The sequence below is a fragment of the Balaenoptera musculus genome, chromosome X, assembly GCF_009873245.2.
Source record: "Balaenoptera musculus isolate JJ_BM4_2016_0621 chromosome X, mBalMus1.pri.v3, whole genome shotgun sequence".
Classification (NCBI taxonomy): Eukaryota; Metazoa; Chordata; class Mammalia; order Artiodactyla; family Balaenopteridae; genus Balaenoptera; species Balaenoptera musculus.
Window position 1 is genome coordinate 102,795,192 of NC_045806.1, and position 19,481 is coordinate 102,814,672.

Below are 19,481 nucleotides of genomic sequence, written 5' to 3' on the forward strand. Positions count from 1 at the left end.
TGGTAAGTAACTGCAGTATGTGGTGCAGAGGTAGTGGAGAAGTGGGGTGGCAAGGTAACAGGTGTCCATATAAATGATCATCAAGTATCAAGGGGAGCAAGAATTCTCTGTTTGGGACTCATGGAGTGGGTTTGCCAGATATCAGACAAAAGAAAAGAGTAAGATACAGGTAGATTCTATGACTATTAATAAGCAGTCTGTATGTTACTAGCATCAGCTTAGGGCCTTGTGTTAGTTTTTTACACTGCTATAACAAAGTACCACAAACGTGGCTTAAAACAACAACCGTTTATTACCTCACTGTTCTCTAGGACAAGAGGCCAGGTAGGCTTGGTTGGGTATTTTGCATAGGGTCTCCAAGGCCAAAATCAAGGTGTTGGCCAGTGACTTTTCTAGAGGCTCTAGAGGGGAATCTACTTCCAGAATCTTCCAGATTGTTGGCAGAACTCAGTTCTATGCAGCTATAGGACTGAGTTCTGATTTCCTTACTGGTTCTCAGCTGGGGGTTGTTCTCAGTTTGTCCATCCATACTCCCTGGCCCGTGGCTCCTTTCATCTTCAAAGCCAGCAGTGGTGCAGTGTGTAGAAAACTTCTTATGCTTCATATATTTCTGACTTCCCTTTCTGCCTTCTTCCTCTGCTTTTAAGGGCTCATGTGATTACATTGTCCCATTCCACTTACTCCCAGATAATTCAGGATAATCTCCCTATTTTAAAATCAACTGATTGATAAGTTAACTATGGCAAAGTCCATTTGGCCATATAAGGTAACACGTAAGATATATACACATTCTTGGGGATTACTGAGTGGAATCTTCTTGGAGGCAACCACAGGCTTCCAGCTTAGTTGCATCCTAAAGTCAGGTACTGTGCAGCCTCTGTCAGCATCGACCCTTCACCCTCACTAACACCTCACACACATGATCTTAATGCATCAGAAGTAAATGCAACCAACAGAACTCTGCCACACTCCATTTCCCATAATGCCACTGTATTCAGGAGGCAAACACTGAACATCAATTAAGCAAATTATCTTAAAGTATCCAAATTATGAAAGACTCTAAGAATGTATTTAACTGTAAATGACTATATCAATAGTTTCTTTTTCATACCAGTCTTGAAACAATGCTTATGTGGGTGTGGAAAAGGACGCTTTCAAATAAAGCCTCTGTAGTGTTCCCAAAACTAGGAACGGTCTTTGAGCTAAAGCCCTGTGCCATCAAAGGTGTGGGAGGGAGATATACATTGTTTAGCATTTCCCATAAACCTAAACACAAGTAACTACCTTCTTTACAGGAAAATTCAAAGATCAGGACCTCACCCTGGAAGAGGACTAGGCTCTAAAATCCATTTGTCAAAAGAAACAAGCAAAAAAGCTCTAGTCTAGCACTCTGAAATACCTCTGTAATTGATTTTTTTCCTCTAGTTTTTATGAACTGACTATAGAATCTGACTACAAGGCCAGCCTACCGACAGAATAAAAAAGTATTATAAACCATACACAAAACATAAGAAATCATAGCACTGTCCCCTCCAGGGATGTTCCAAAATCTAATCCCAATGATATCTGATCCACGAAGCTCAGCCATACAATTTCTACATTTTGAAATGTAAATTGATTCAGTGAACCAGTTAAATTTACTTTAACTGATTATTAATATTACAGTAAAGGGCTTAAGAATATGAAATTAAAATTTTTTTAACTCTCCTGTAGAGCAGCAATGTGTTCATTTGCAAGGATTTTACTATCAACAACTCCAGTTGGCCTGTCCATGTGTATTTGATTATTAAGTAATGTGGTTTGTCAGGGAAAAGGGGCTTCATTACCATTGCAAATCATTCACTTGCAGGAAAACATTGTCTGCTCCATTTCCACAGCTGGTTTGTCTTAAATACCTACCCATTAATGCTCTGTATCTTAGCAGACATGTTTACTTAACTCAAGGAAACAATAGTTGTCTTAGAGGATTAAGGAGTATTTTCTTGGCTGTCATGGGAATATTATTTTTTCCTTGTGTGTGTGTGATTTTCATTCACTCTTCAGTTCCCTCTATGTTGCTTTCTTTAACCCTAAATTCAGAAATGAGTGTTTGATGTGCTGTATGCCATTTTACTCATAGTTAATATTTCTTCTCCCCCTAACACTTTCTGAACCTTCACATTTAAAGACAATGAATTTGCTATGCTTGTACTCTATAAATAGAGATGGTAAATCTTAATTATACTTTCAAATTGCAGTGTCTGTTTCCAGCTGTGCATATGAATGTTTCTGATCAGGATGTATGTTCCAGTATGTTTATTTTTAATCCCCAATTATATCCCTCACAAGCCAAAACCAAATGTGAAATGATCAACTTTTATTTGCAGACACGTGTCAACTGCTTGTTAATAGTTCCATTCTTGAACCTTTCTTGATATAGCTCTCAGAGAGTTTCCCCTTGCCTGTAGTCTGAGGGAACACATGGCCTGAAAGTTTTCTCACTGAAAGGTGGGTGTGCCTACTGTACTTTCCAAAGCTTACGAAGTGAGGTGCCTCAGCCTTGGCAGATGTGGGGTGTCTCCATGTATTTATCTGGATCTTCTCTGGAGAGTCATGATAGATTTTGAGAAAGCTGCACTATTTAAGGAGATTTAGATTTGAAAAGTGAGCCAGATGCACTCCCTTAGGCTATTAGTAAGATTATCAGTAGATGGGTTACAACATGGATTTAAAACATCTTCTAATGTGGCTTCAAACTAATTAAAGGAAAAAAATAACAAAAAATAAAACCCTACAATATAGCATCCAATGGAATACTATGCTTAAAATCCACCCACGGTATTAGCTTATTTGTTTCCTATTCTTCTCTAACTAGTCACCCACAGAGGCTAGGACCTACTTTTTTTTCTCCACCCTGTATGCTATTTTGACTAAAGAAAGTGCATTTTGGATAATTAGATAATCCAAGGCTTTCAGAATTCTTGGGAAGACTTACAGAAGATAATAACTGGAACATGTAAGGCTTTACGAATGGTCCCACAGAGAGCATAGGGAGCAAAAAGAAAAAAAAGTAGTGGGTTTCACACTGAAAGACCAGTAAGCAAAGATGGTGGAAGTATTTATGATTATAAAGGGTATGGCCTTAGAGATTACCTATTGCCACTATTATCTACACATGATATAAGACTACTAGGCCTTATTTGTGGACACACTGGGTAATTTATAAGAACTATTAGATAGCCTTTTTGCTAAATCAATACCAACTCAAGAGTTTTTAGTTGCAAATGTATATTGATGTTTTTTGATAAGGAGGGGGAAGTGTTAGTTGGTTAGTGGATGGTTGTGAGTAGAGGCTTCTAAACACTGAAGAGTTAAAAGCAATCCCAGCACCAAAGTTAAGTTTACATAGATACAATAGTTATTACTCGCTCACATTAATAAATCTCTTTTCCATTTGACAAATCCATGTCCCTTATAAGATCTGAATTTGTCCTTATAAAATCATAGTCATATTATAAAAAAGCATGTCAAATTTCCAGATATTGAACTTTATTTCTTTTGAAAATCCAAGATTTTGAGTATGCAAGAATGATACTTACTGAAAGTAATGCTTACATGGCAGTTCAAAAATGCTTCAAAGAGTCTAAGGGATGAGGGAGATATGGTCAGTGATTTGTGTTCAAATCTAATTATAGCTTTCTAATAGACACTTAAAATTTAACATTTCCAAAACTGAACACTTGATTCCCCTTCCTTCCAAAAAAAAAACCCCCAATATTCAGTATTCCCTATATAAGTGAAGTGGCATCATTACCTCAAGCAAAGCCTAGACTTTATTATTGATTTCCCTCACCATTTAACTCATCACCAAGTCCTGCCTACTCTACTCCAGAAGATAAATTGAGTCTGACCGTTTGTCTTGATGTCTACCATCCAGTCCAAGCCACCATCATTTCTCACTTGGACTACTGCAACTGAATCCTAAATGTTCTCTCTGTTTCCATGTTTCGCTCCCTATATTCTAATCTCTATAGAATAAAAAGTAATATTTTAAAAATTCAATTCACATAGCACTCTTCTACTCAAAACGCGCCAATGGCTTCCAGCTGCCATTGTACATAGAATAAAAAGAAACTTCATATTACTTAAGGCCTACAGACCTAATTTCTGCCTACTTCTTTAACCTCATTCTGTAACACTCCCCCTTCATTCACTACACTGCAACTACAATGGCCTTCTTTACATTTTCAAATGCCCATGCATATTACAACTGTATAGCCTTTGCACATTTCCTTCCCACTGTCTGTAATCTTCCGCCTCATATTTTCACAGAGCTGGTTCCTTGTTGCCATTCCAGTCCAAGATTAAATATCACCTTCTCATATAAACCTACTCTGACCACTCAATCTAAAGTAGCTCCTTCCTTTTTCCTATTAAATCCATTAACATATTTTTTTCTGCCTGCTAAAGAACAAAGGACATTCTCTCTCTGGTTAGCTGCTATATCCCCAGAGTCTAAACTATTGTTGGGCACATAGTAGGTACTCAAATATTTGTTGAATAAAGACATACACTTTTGATTTAGTTCAATGCCACTATCATTTATTTTGTTTACTTGTTTTTGTTATTGCTTTGCTTTCTTTTTTCAAATCACACTAAGACAGTCAAACTCATTTTTTTTTTTAAAGTTCTTGTTTTCCCTTCAGGCCTATATACCTGGAACAGCTATATAATCTGGAGTGTGGAATAGGTAAGTAGTTGAGAAAGATGTCCATATATACACAGATAATATGTATTCTCCAAATGTAGCTACTTTTTTGTAATCTTTCTCAAAGATTTTCTCCTTTCATTGAGAACATGATTTTGCCTTGATCACTTTCAGCTGGTGATTTCATTTATGTGTGGAAATTCATTCCATTACAAACTCAGATTGTCCCTTCTAAGCCTGATTTAGAGTTTGGGGTTTCTGTAGAGATTAGAACCTTTAAGTAAAATGAATCATCTTAATATATGTGAGGACAAATTACCAACACCAGTATTAGGTAAGTAACAACTGTTTAACCTAAAGAAAGTTCTCTTTTTTGTAACTCAGTTTCCCCATCTGGAAATGGAGTTAGACTAGATGAACTCTAAGATCCCATCTTTCTTCATCATTCTTTGCTATTACAAAGGCCTTCCCAGCCCCTGTGCAGTCTTTTATGTAAAATAGGTATTCTGCTAATAATGAAAAAAGGCAATGGTAGCAGTGGCTCAGCTAAGTAAATGCTTGTTAACATATATGCAGAAAGATTGTTGGATAGAATAAAGAGAAATTTTTCCAAACAAGTAGAGAAAAGATTCAACAAATGGTGTTGAAACAACTGGGTAGCCATCTGGAAATAAGTTAAAGTTGGATCCCTACTTCATATCCCATCAAAAAATAAATTCCAGGGACTTCCCTGGTGGCACGGTGGTTAAGAATCCACCTGCCATTGCAGGAGACACAGGTTCGAGCCCTGGTCCGGGAAAGATCCCACATGCTGCGGAACAACTAAGCCCGTGCGCCACAACTACTGAGCCTGCACTCTAGTGCCCATGCGCTGCAACTACTGAAGCCCGCGTGCCTAGAGCCCGTGCTCCACAAGAGAAGCCACCGCAATGAGAAGCCCACGCACCGCAATGAAGAGTAGCCCCCACTCGCCGCAACTAGAGAAAGCCCGTGAGCAGCAACGAAGACCCAACACAGCCAAAAATAAATAAATTAATTAAAAAAAAATTCCAAGTGGATTAAATATTTAAATTTATGAAATTAAGTAATAAAATCATTAGGCAAAAAACCATGGGGGGACTGTTAAACCATAGAGTAGTAAAGGCCTGAGGTTGGCAAAAAACCCAGAAGACATAGTTTAAAAGTCCAAATTTGAAAAAACTGATGGATACAACTAAATAAAATTCAAAAATATGAGTTAAAAATAAACTCAAATGACAACAAACTGGGAAAACATTTATAATTCATATCAAAATTAAAGTACTAATTTCCTTATTATATAAAGAATCCCTAAACATCAGTAAGGAAATTAATAATAACCTAAAAGAGAGTGATAAAAATATATGAATAAACATTTCACAGAAATGAAAATACAAAGAGCTTTTAAATACATGAAATAAATGAAGTCTTATGATATACTATGCTGGTAAGGGTTTGGGAAAACACTTATACATTGCTGGTGGCAGTGTAAATTGGTGCAACCACCTATGAAGGGCAAGTCAGCTATAACCACAAAAATTACAAATACACACTGCATTAGTCAGGATTCTCTAGAGAAAGAGACCAATAGGAGACTACACACACACACACACACACACACACACACACACACACACACACACACACACACACGAGATTCATTCTAACAAATTGGCTCATGCTATTGTGGAGGTTGAGAAATCCCATGATCTGCCATCTGTAAGCTGGAGATCCCGGAAACCAGGAAAGCTGGTGGTATCAATCCAGTCCAAGTCCAAAGACTTGAGAACCCGGAGCACTGATGGTGAAGTTCCCAGTAAAAGAGCAGGAGAAGACCTAGGTCTCAGTTCAATTAGCCAGGCAGAGATAGAGAATTCAACCCTCCAACTTTTTTTTTCTATTCGGGCCCTCAATGGATTGGATGATGCCCACCCACACTGGGGAGGATAATATGCTTTATGCCAATTCAAATGCTAATCTTTCCTGTAAACAACCTCACAGACATACCTAGAAATAGTGTTTAACCAGATATCTGGGCATCCCTTGGCCCAGTCAGGTTGACACATAAAATTAATCTTCACACACATATATTTTGACCCACCAAATCAATTTATAAATATGTATCCTATAGAGACGCTCACCCATTTACACAATTAACTATGGAAAAGGATACTTATAGCAGCATGCTTTGTAATACCTATTCAAAAAATAACATATTTTTAAAAGAGAAATTCTTGTTAGGAAACTCTCAGGCAAAACTGAAAATTATGATTATTTCTCTGCTTCTGTTCTTCTTTATCCCTTCACTACTATCCCCTTCCCCAAGGCCTCCCTTCCTGCACTCTGGACTCTGTCCTTTTCCCACACTTTTCCCTCAACAAATAGGCCTTTTGGCCCATTTCTTCAGGACATTTACAGAGGCCCAAGAGTCCTCTTTTTTTTTCTTATTCTCACTAAAGTGTTAATGGCTGACAATCTGATCTATTACTCTTTCCAACTAAATTTTATTTTTAAACATAATCTTTGAACCAAAGGTAACAATTTAAAAATTTTTACATTATGGAGGAGAGGGTGGTGCTCTATCCTCCCTTCCCTGACACCATCTCAAGCCAAATTATGGTAAGGCACAATCATGAGCTTAACGTGTATCACCTTGAATTTGAGTGTTGTCCGACGTGGGCCTAGAAAATATCTAAAAGTCAAAACATTGTGGCTAGAGGGACTTCCCTGGTGGTGCAGTGGATAAGACTCCATGCTCTCAATGCAGGGGGCCCGGGTTCGATCCCTGGTCAGGGAACTAGATCCCATATGCCACAACTAAAGATCCCACACGTGGCAACAAAGACCCCTCGTGCCGCAACTAAGAGTTCGCATGCCACAAATAAAGAGCCTGTGTGCCACAACTAAGAGTTCGCATGCCACAAATAAAGAGCCTGTGTGCCGCAACTAAGGAGCCTGCCTGCCGCAACTAAGACCCAGCGCAACCAAATAAATAAATTAAATTAAATAAAAATATAGTGGCTAGAGAGTCTTGGTAGAGTACAAAGAGAAAGTACCACATTGAGAGTGATCTGCATTTTCACCAATGGCAGGGAAAAGTTGCATTTTCTTGTGGGCCATATGTGAACCCCACAAAAAGTAACCAGCTGTGAGCAATACTGTAAAAGGATAATACTAAAGAAGGCTCCCTACCAGGTGTAAGGTGACCTCAGTTGGGATGCTGGATGTATCCTGCAAAAACTATAACTGGACCTCCCCAGTTGGAGAATATCAGAGAAACCCACAAATGTACCCAAGGAGTAGAAGAATTAGCACTTTGGATATCAGTCATACACAGAAGGCATTCATATCAGATGACATCAGCACTAGTCAAGTAAGTCCTTTTTGGTTCCTTGTGTGTGCTTTCCTCTACAATTTCAATCTTAGAGGAATGAGAGTCAGCATAGTAATTTGAGGTGGAGGGAGGAGGAAAAGAAGGAGGGACTACCACGCTCATCTCTTTCCCCTTTACTTCTCTATTCATTCTTACTCCCCATCTGTTGACTGGCCTACGGTATTAAATCTTGGCTGTTATGCTGGTTTCCTGTGCTTCTCCAATAATTCCTTTACTTTCTTTGTTCCTCAGCTGCTTCTTCTAGAAAATGGGAATAAAAGCACTGGTCTCTGCTTTTCCCTCTGCATTATGTAATACATAGACATGGTACTGTGCTCATTAGGAGTCTATAAAATATTTCAGAGACTCTGAAATTTATTTTGACACTTCAGGGACAGAAACTTTGAATGTGTTACTACTACGGGTTCTATAAAACATTAACCCTTCTTCAAGATTATCCTTCTTTCCCAAAATAGGCAATCACTTGAATGAATTATACTCCTCAAATGAATTGCAGTCTCTTGATACATTTATTCGCATTCACTTCTGTACTTTAACTGAAAAAAATGGGTCATTTCCCAGTAGACAATCATAATAAAAATAGTCCATCCTCAAATAACAAGTACATTCAGATACCAGACAATATTAGTTTTTACAGGAAACCCAATTATGGCCTTTATGGGTGTAAAGTTTCTGATTTCCTTATATTTTAATGTAGGTATAGTTATTTAAACTGCCATAGTAAGCACTGTTAATAACACACACATAATATAGTTGTCTTGGCATGGGGTTAGTATGAAAATATGTATTATTCTCCAGGCTTAGAGGAAGACATTTAATAAGAAGATATGAGCTAAAAACCACAGTAGCTTTACCCTGGTGTACAGGCAGGCTGTTTGTTTATTGGCAAGATTCAGGTGCAATTGGAGGCCTTTTTTTTATTAGCAACTTAATTTCGGTCACATTCTCCCTATGAATACACAGGATATTATTCATTAATTAGGATGTAATTGTAAAGTCACCGCAGTTATCTAACAAATGTGTTAATTAGACCCTCTTTAAATTACAGTGATTACATTTTCTTCCTTTGGTGACATGTTCTTGAGATGTAAATGGACCCTGACACCCATGTCTGGCTCTCTTTGTGAAAAGTGTACAAGCACAGCTACTTTCCCATTCTTTCTGCCCCAATTCATGTGGACGCAAACCTCCTTGGGGTGGGGGCTAGGATTTACTGAAGCTGTGAAATGAAAGGGCTCATGGTTTAGGGCTAATAAAATACCCTGTCAGCCAATGTAACCCTAGTAAATAGTATTCTAAGCCTCCTTATTTTCTATCCAACAAGGGAGCATAGCCACTAAAGAACTCTTTCCCATTCACTCATAAGTACAAGGAGAAAGGATGGCCAGGTGTATAAAGAAGCTTGTCTTTGATTGAGAACACCTCGCTGTGCATGCCTGCTTCCTTTGCCCCAACCCGCCATCTCTAAAATGTTGCATAATCTCACACTGTCCTTGGCCGCTCACTGTGAGCCTTTCTCTCGCCTTCCTTTCCCAATTACCTCATGTTCCAAACCATTCCTTCTCTTTTCCGTTCTTTGCCTCAGAGGGCTAATCTGATGGGCAATACCAACCATCACTCCATCTCTACCATCTCCAAAACATATTTCTCTTTTCCTAGGGTCTTCTGTGTCTCAACTCAAAGGAGTGATGTTAATTACAGTAATCATGTGTACTTATGGTAAACACAACCCACAACTCAGGAAGCTGCCTGCTTGTTTTATGCAAAAAGTACTACTGGGGTCTCTCATTCATTTACTCTGCATCCCTAAAGAGGTTCTCTTCTTTTTTCATGTCTTTGCCTTCTTCGGTTGTAAAATGATGTTCATGAGTTCCAACCCCGAAATGAAAAGCAATTATTAGGGAACAGCGGAAGAGCTCTCAGAGACCATCTGAACTAGATATGGCATAGGTTTCATCCCAGGGGCCAACCCTGTTCTATTGATACTGGCTGTCTGTTGTATAGTGTTAGAATTCTGAGGCCCTGCCTGGGTTCAATGGTAAAGAATATCATGACCGATAAGCATTCTCTACTGCTGGTGTGAAAATGGGATATGGCAGCCTGTGTGTCAGGCATTTTGTGTATTTTTTCTTTCCATTTTATACCAGGAATCTCTCAATAAATCTGCCATCTTTCTACATGATGAGGCACAAGCATGAGGAGATTTGAACACTTTGTAACTTAGAGATGGTACCAACAGATGAGTCATACATTTATTTCTCTCTTCTCCTCAAAATTGTGTTTCCAGGCACTTCAGAATTTATAACAATATCTCTAGTTGGGCAAACGTTACACCTAGGCAGTTTTGGAGACGGCTTGTAACAGCAGCCAAAACCCATATTCATGGAATTGCCATCATTAAAGTCACTTTTTTCCCATGAAAGCAGTGGAGATCTTATAACAAAATGTAACTATGGTTCATGCACAACAGAACACAGAAAGTTCTCATTAGCCACCGTCATTGACATTGGTGATAGTATCAGGTTAGCTTCTACCATCTACTGGCAGGCAAGACTAGGCCATAGAGAGGGCAGGGTATTTTGTTGTAGAATAAAAATAAAATAGAAGTGTTAAAGTTTGGGCACAGCCCAGGAAATAAAGAACCTGGTATGGAAGAGCTGGCTTGAGAGGTCCAGGCACCAGAGATACTGGGACACAAAGAGGGAAAGTCAGACATCCCAATGTCAAATATTTTCTCCTCTACAGGTTGACTGTTTTGAAACAGATAACACTCTATGTACGATGTGTGTGTGTGAGAGAGAGACAGAGACACTCTGCCCAGATACACAAAATAGTCCCGGAAGCAAGCATGAGTGGCCAAATCACAATGACTAATACAATTTAAAGAGTGACTATAACAATAGCCAGGACATGGAAGCAACCTAAATGTCTATCGACAGAGGAATGGATAAAGAAGATGTGGTACATATATATAGTGGAATATTACTCAGCCATAAAAAGGAATGAAATTGAGTTATTTGTAGAGACGTGAATGGACCTAGAGAGTGTCATACAGGGTGAAGTAAGTCAGAAAGAGAAAAGCAAATATCGTATAATAACGCATGTATGTGGAATCTAGAAAAATGGTACAGATGATCTTAGTTGTGAAGCAGAAATAGAGACACAGACGTAGAGAACAAATGTATGGATACCAAGGGGGAAGGGGGTGGGGTGGGAGGAATTGGGAGACTGGGATTGACACATATATATTATTGATACTATGTATAAAATGGACAACTGATGGGAACATGCTGTATAGCACAGGTGCACTGTGGTAACCTAAATGGGAGGGAAGTCCAAAAGGGAGGGGATATCTGTATGTGTATAGCTGATTCATTTTGTTGTGCAGTGGAGGGTAACACAACATTGTAAAGCAACCATACTCCAATAAAAATTAATTTAAAAAAAAGAAAATCACAAAGGGGTCATTATAATTAAAACCATATTTTGGTAAAAAAATAAAAAATAAAAGACATCCACTAGAAAATTTTAAGTTTAAAAAAAAAGAGTGACTATAATTAGGAACTTTCAAATGGTAAGAAAGGAATGAATACAAAGTGACAGAGAAAAAGAGAAAGGTATATCCCTTCACTAGGCAACTAGTCTGACTTTCAGTGTCTTCCTGCCTTCTGGCTGCCATACCTAGAACTTTATTCCCAATAAATTCCTCCTAAATTCCTCCTAAATTCCTTCCAATCAATAAATGTCTGTTCTGTGTTCCACTGTTTCTTTAAAAAAATCCATGTATACCCAGATGCAAGTAATTGATGGTGGTCTAGTAATAATTGGCTTAAGCCAATGTTCCACCAAAATTGGGCAAGTCTAAGAAGAAGACAGCTAGAGACAAGAAAGTCAACAATAATTTGAAAATGAGGGGCAAACCTAGTAGCCAAGATAGCAAAGTTTGAAAATATAAAGAGAGAGAATTGTGAATAAGAAACCAAAAGCCAAGATCATAAAGAGCAAAAGCAAAGCTCTTCAATAAAGGTAAAGGTCCTCAAGGGTCTGAACATAAACAGACCACCCAGACAAAACTCTTCACACAGTGAAACCACGAAGAGACAAATGTGAAAAATTAGCCATGAATGTTTAGGTGGTGGTGAGAGTGGAAGCTAGATAAATGGGCAGGTAATAAATGGTGACATCTTTCACCTAGGTACAGGGTCTACATGGAAAAATCGCCTCATTCTCTGAAGGCCCTCTTCAGTGCTTTCTCTCCTGCCTCATGACGGCTTTACAGAGCTATAGTAAATCTTTTAAAAGCCCTAAGCACTGGAAGGATTATGCTGCTTTCTCTTCCATGCAATTCCAAATAAAAAATACTAAATCATTAAATAAGCATAAGTAAGGCCAACAAAGTTCTGATTTTGTCTTGATGACTAACTAATTCAATGCTTTTTAAAAAATATCAAATATCAAAATTTTCCTTAAAAATATTTTTGGTGTCATATGAATGTACTTAGTTGCCTTATAAGGTAACCAGGCCTCCTTGTCTCTATTTCTTGTCAGTTATCTGCCCCCTTATTTCTCCTCTCATACACGAGCATGAAATAGCTGCTGGATGCCCTGGGCTCTGTTTTCCCCACTTGGGAGGGGGAGGAGGAGAAGGGGAGAGGGTTGAAAAAGTAGGAAGTGTTCAAGCCTAACAGAGCTGCTCTATATTATACAGTATTAGCTACAGCTTCTCCCATACTTGGTTGGGCTTTGGGTCTAGTTCATAATATGTAGCAGCTGTGTTTCTGGAGTACAGCCTTCAGGGGTTAAGAATGCTTCAAAGGAGGTCACAAGCATGTTAACGATGGTTAGCAGCCCTGCTAAGAAGATCATCAAGCAGAAGGCAGGTTCCCCCACTTCCATAAAAAACACAATCGAGTTCAGCTTCTGGGCTATGCTTTCTGAAGCCAGGCAAGCCCAGGTTCATGTTTCTACGGCAGTGATACCAAAAGCAGCAGCACTTACTCGCCCAGATACCTTTTCTTTTGCGTTATAATTAAACTGGAAACTTGCTTTTAAAAATTAAGATTATAATTTCTAGGGCTCATAGTAGACTGAATTCTTTTCTGCCCTACTTACCCTATACTAGAATATTGGTTAAGAACATGGAGTTTGGAATCAGTCAGGCTTTGATTTGGGAAACATGGGTAAATTATTTTAAATTCTTGTATCTCAATTGCTTCATCTTTTCTATGAACCTGGACCTCTTCTGGCATGTGCCATCTTAGTACGGTTGACCCATGAACAACACGGGTTTGAAATGCACAGGCCCACTTATATGTGGAATTGTTTTCAATAAATGCTACAGTACTACACGATCTGGTGTTGGTTGAATCGGCGGTGCGAAACCACGGATGTGGAGGAACTGCGTATACAGAGGGTCGACTACAAATTATACACAGGTTTTCGGCTGTACAGAGGGTTGGTGCCCCTAATCCCTGTGTTGTTCAAGGGTCAACTGTAATTGCTACCATCATGTAACTGACAAGTTGATCAAACCAGAAACCTAGGAGTATTAGGCAGCTCAGGCTGCCATAACAAAGTACTACAGGCTGGGTGGCTTAAATAATAGATATTTATATCTCACAGTTCTGGAGGCTAGAAGGCTGAGATCAAAGTGCTTGGGTTTCTCCTGAAGCCTCTTACCTTGCCTTGCAGATAGCTACCTCCTCTCTGTGTCCTTGTCTGGCTGTCCCTCTGTGCACACACATCCCTGGTAGCTCTACCTCTTCTTATGAGACCAATCCTATTGGCTCAGGACCCCACCCTTATGACTTCATCTAACCTTAATTAACTCCTTAAAGGAGCCTTACCTTCAAATATGCTCACGTTGGGGGTTAGGGCTTCAACCTATGAATTTGGGGGACACGGTATAGTTCATAACAGAGTAATTATTGACATTTATTCCACAAATTTAATGTATCACCAAGTCCTGTCCTTTATAACCAATTAAACTTCCCCTGAATCAATCAAATTCATTCCAGGTCTACCACAACCAGTTGGTCTAAGCTGTCATGATCACCTTTCACCTGATTGAATATAATCATCTCCTAACTGGTCTCCATGTACCCACTCTCTTACTCCTCTTATTTACCAATCAGCCAGAATGATTGCTTCAAAACACACATTTGAACAGGTGATCCTCCTCTTTAAAATATTTCACTGGCCTCTCATGGCCCCAAATCCTTAACATACTTACCACATAATCTGGCCCTTCCTTAGCTTTCCAACCTCCACGTCCGCCATGCTCATGCTTATTCTTCCTGCTCCCACCACACTGGCCTACTTTCACAGCTTTCCAAAAGCCCCATACTCCCTCCCCTACAAGCTTTTGCACACGCTAGTTCCCAACTCCCACTCACTCCCTCAGGGAAGTCTTCCTTGATCTTCATGACTAGGGCAATCCCTCTAAATATACAATTATACCTTCTTGTAGCCATTTTTAAGACTTGTCACAGTTGCGATTTTAATTTATTTATGAGATTATTTGATTATTATCTGCTTCTCCCACTAGACTGTAAGCTCCTTCAAAGTACTGCTGTGAAGATTAAATGAGATAATGAATATAAAATACTTTATTCAGGACCTGGTTCTTAGTGCAAAATTGATTTTAGCTTTTATCACTATTATGGGAGCGCGGGGATTCTCAGCCATTGCATATATTCTATTAGTTAAGCTTAGTTTTCAACCTATATTCATCACCTGGTTTTTGTCTTTTCTGAAATGCTACCACAGTATCTAGTCCATGGTTAGCTCTCAATAATTGTTTGCTAGTGAAACTGTGGGTAATCATTAGTTAAATCAATTTCACCTATAACCTGCCGTCATTAATCTAGGTCGTTTTAACTGTTGCCATAAAAGACTTGCGTGTCTTCCAAGCAGCACGTAGCCTAAACAATAAGATGTTTGCCTGAGTTGTTTTTTAGGAGCTTGGAGTCACCTGCATCTAGTTAGAGCTGAGCCGGTTAAGACTGGATAGGACTACCAACCCTCCAACTGGGCATGTGCGAGTTTCTGCATGGTGACCCTTTGAACGTGCAGAGCTGTAGCTTAGTTGCACCTGCGCAGAAGCATGGTTACCGCACTTTTTCCAATCATCTTTCCCCACGCTCCCCACACCTCAGACCACCGCCCTGTTTCTTTATTCCTTATCCCATAAATACCTCCAGCCCCTTCTGAGAGGTAGATTTGAGATTTTTCTCTCGTCTTCATGCTTGGCTGCCTTGTGAATAAACCCTCTTTGCTGCAAACCTCAGTGTTTCAGTACTTTCGCTTGCTGCGTGTCACGCAAAATGAACCTGGTTTGGTAACGCTAGTATTGTTAAAATGCACTCTCTGATTCTCTTCTATGTACAGTTCTATCTTGGTCACTTACTAATTCTGTGACCTTGGGCAATTTGCCTAACTAGCCTGATGATAATGAGGCCTACTTGAGCCAGCTGCTATAAAAAGTAGCCAAATACAATGACCTGGAGAGAATGGGTGCTGAGATATATTATTTACCCTCTCTTTCATCCTACGTAGAGGATTCATGCCTTCTTTCTTGTAGATCTGGAAAGCAAAAGGCATCTTAGAAAAAATATTTTATACTCAAAACAAAACCATTGCCTTTACTATGAGAGAGCTGATTTCAGACTCACTTTGGGAGTCAACACAATTCTATCTTTCTCAAGTGCCAGAAGAATATTCATAAATATACTTTCCCTTCAATGATGTGTCTAAAGGAGTGCCAACATGCGCTGTTTATTCCCTGGTGGAAACACTCAGGCCCAAATGAATTCACCTCCATTTCCAGCTTGCCTTTGTCTTTTCCGTGGTTGACAGCTGGACCTTTAAAACAGGCTGCAGATGGGCCTGCTTTAAGACAATAATATACCAAAAAATCCAAATTTCAAAACATCAATTTGGGAGTAATTATTCTCATTACTGGATTCTGTCTTGACAAAAAGATTAACCATAGGATAACTTTAAACAGTGATCTCCCCCAGTAAATTGAAGTATTCATTCACAGATTATTGACTGAAAGAGAAGACTCGGGGGCAACAGTAGTCAGCTGAGAGGCAAGAGCAAAATTACTTAAGTTGCAGCTGTAGGAACTGTTTCATGACAAAACAATTGTATGTAAAAAGTAAACAACTTTGACATTAGGAGCTTGTGGAGAAATGATTTACAAACCCTCCATTTGAATCAAAGAATATCAGAGCTGAGAGGGACCAAATACAGACACGCACACAAACATTGCAATTAGACCACTACATTAGAATTAGAAATTCACCTAGATTTTACTACTACTTGAGAACATCATTGCAACATGGCAAGTGCTGAAATGTGGGATGTGTGTTGCTCTGAAGGAGGAGGAAAATGAAGGAACTGTGGAATCACTCAGCTCTCAGTTGCCTACCTGTTTTCTGACTTCCTCATCCCCGAGTTCAGCAGCATCCGATAGTGCAGTAGTTAAGACCACAGGTGGCCAACATTAGAATCCTCACTTACACATTGCTTACCAGCTATGTGACCTTGGGTAAGTTATTTAACTTCATGACCTCAGTTTCCTCATCTTTAAAATAGGTATACAAATAGTATGTATACTATTTGTTACGAGGATTAAATCTATGTAAAGCACTTAGTAAAGCACTACCTGGCATATTGCAGATACTCAACAATAGATATTATTTATTAGTATTAAATACTCTGTATGTATAATAAATATTAAATACTAACTTCCTGAATGCTGCCAGAGTCACTCCACAAGTTAAATGCAATATATCTACATAAAATGTCTCCAATACTGAGATTCAGTATTAAAGAAGGACATGGTCACAGTAGAAATTTTTTTCTTCCTTGGGAAAGTTCATTTAGTAAATCAAAAGCAAAATGAATGGTAGTTACATAAAGGGAATGTTAAAAACTGAGAAAAGTGTATTCATACTGTCAAACAATGGAATATAAGACACTATGCAAAAGCTCTATGAAGGAATGGGAAATGATTTATCCATTGAGAAAGAATATTTAATAATATGGAAAGGTATGAACAATAGATAATTAAGTAAAACAAAGCAGGCAATAAAATAGTATGCACAGTATGATCTATCCCACATACACAGACACATGCATTTTGTTTAATTTGGAAGAGACATACTAAATCATTAAAATAACTATATCTGAATGGGTGAATTGTGACTTTTAAAATTTTAATCTGTATTTTAAAAGTTTCTCTGCACAGAGAAATCATCTGTTTGGTTGTTTCACTTTTATCTCCTCAAGCATCTGCCAAGTTCTCATTGAGGGTGGGAAGGAGAAAAGATTAAACATTAGTTAGATGACTCCAATGTACCAGGCAAATATATATATATACACACGCATATATAAAACATATTATAAACATACATACACATATATACATGTGTATATCTGTGTATATGTATACATACTACACATGCACACATACATGTATGTAAATTAAATTACACAATAACTTTGCAAATTGTGAACTATTATCCTGATTTTAAATATATCAAGAAGTTAAGTGGCAGGAACAGGGACTGTGTCTCAGATTTCACATGCTAAATTTTAGAGTCTAGCCCAAAATTCAACAAACATTAATTGATCATCTGACAGTAGAAATAAACTAATCAGTTTCCAAACATTATTAGAAACTTATCAGGGTATAACCTAGCCCATACCCACTCCATACATATGTAAAATTCAGTTATAATTTTCACTGAGTGAGATTTTCTTCTGTTTTTAAAACATCATGCCTAAATTTATTTTTTAAATTTTTCTCATTTTTTAAAATTGAAGTATAGTTGACTTACAATACTATATTAGTTTCAGGTGTACAACACAGTGATTCAATATTTTTATAGATTATACTCCATTTAAAGTTATTACAGATTAACAATAACCCACAACCTTCAGATCAACTGACAGAGAATGAACTTATGGTTACTGGGGGTGGGGGGTGGGGGGTGGGGAAGGGTGGGGCTGGGGGATAAATTGGGAGTTTGGGATTGACATGTACACACTGCTATATTTATTTATTTATTTATTTATTTATTTTAACATCTTTATTGGAGTATAATTGCTTTACAATAGTGTGTTAGTTTCTGCTTTATAAAAAAGTGAATCAGTTATACATAGACATATGTTCCCATATCTCTTCCCTCTTGCATCTCCCTCCCTCCCACCCTCCCCATCCCACCTCTCCAGGTGGTCACAAAGCACCGAGTTGATCTCCCTGGGCTATGCGGTTGCTTCCCACTAGCTATCTATTTTACGTTTGGTAGTGTATATATGTCCATGCCACTCTCTAACTTTGTCCCAGCTTCCCCTTCCCCCTCCCCATATCCTCAAGTCCATTCTCTAGTAGGTCTGTGTCTTTATTCCTGTCTTGCCACTGGGTTCTTCATGACCTTTTTTTTTTTTCCTTAGATTCCATATATATGTGTTAGCATACTGTATTTGTTTTTCTCTTTCTGACTTACTTCACTCTGTATGACAGACTCTAGGGCCATCCACCTCACTACAAATAACTCAATTTCGTTTCTTTTTATGGCTGAGTAATATTCCATTGTATATATGTGCCACATCTTCTTTATCCATTCATCCAATGATGGACACTTAGGTTGCTTCCATGTCCTGGCTATTGTAAATATACCCTGAGAAAACCATAATTCAAAAAGAATCATGTACCAAAATGTTCATTGCAGCTCTATTTACACACTGCTATATTTAAAATAGGTAACCAACAAGGACCTACTGTAAAAAAATAAATACATAAAAATAGTTATTATAAAATAATGACTCTAATTCCCTGTGCTATATGATATATCCTTGTTGCTTATTTTTTAAAAATGTAAAGAGTAGTTTGTGTTTCTTAATCCCATACCCCTATCTTGCCCCTCCCCCCTTCCCTCTCCCCACTGGTAACCATTCATTTGTTCTCTATATCTATGAGTCTGCTTCTATTTTTATATATACATTGTTTATTTTTTAAATTCCACGTATAAGTGATAACATAAGAGTTTTGTCTTTGACTTATTTCACTAAGCATAATGTTCTCTAGGTCCATCCACATTGTTGCAAATGGCAGAATTTCGTTCTTTTTTATAGCTAAGTTATATTCCATTGTGTGTGTGCATGCGTGTGTGTGTGTGTGTGCGTGTATATATACACACACACACACACATATATATATATAAAACACATCTTCTTTATCCATTCATCTGTTGGTGGGCCCTTAGGTTGCTTCCATATCATGGCTACTATAAATAATGCTGCTATGAACACTGGGGTGCATGTATATTTTTGAAATAGTGTTTTCATTTTCTTCAAATATATACCCAGCAG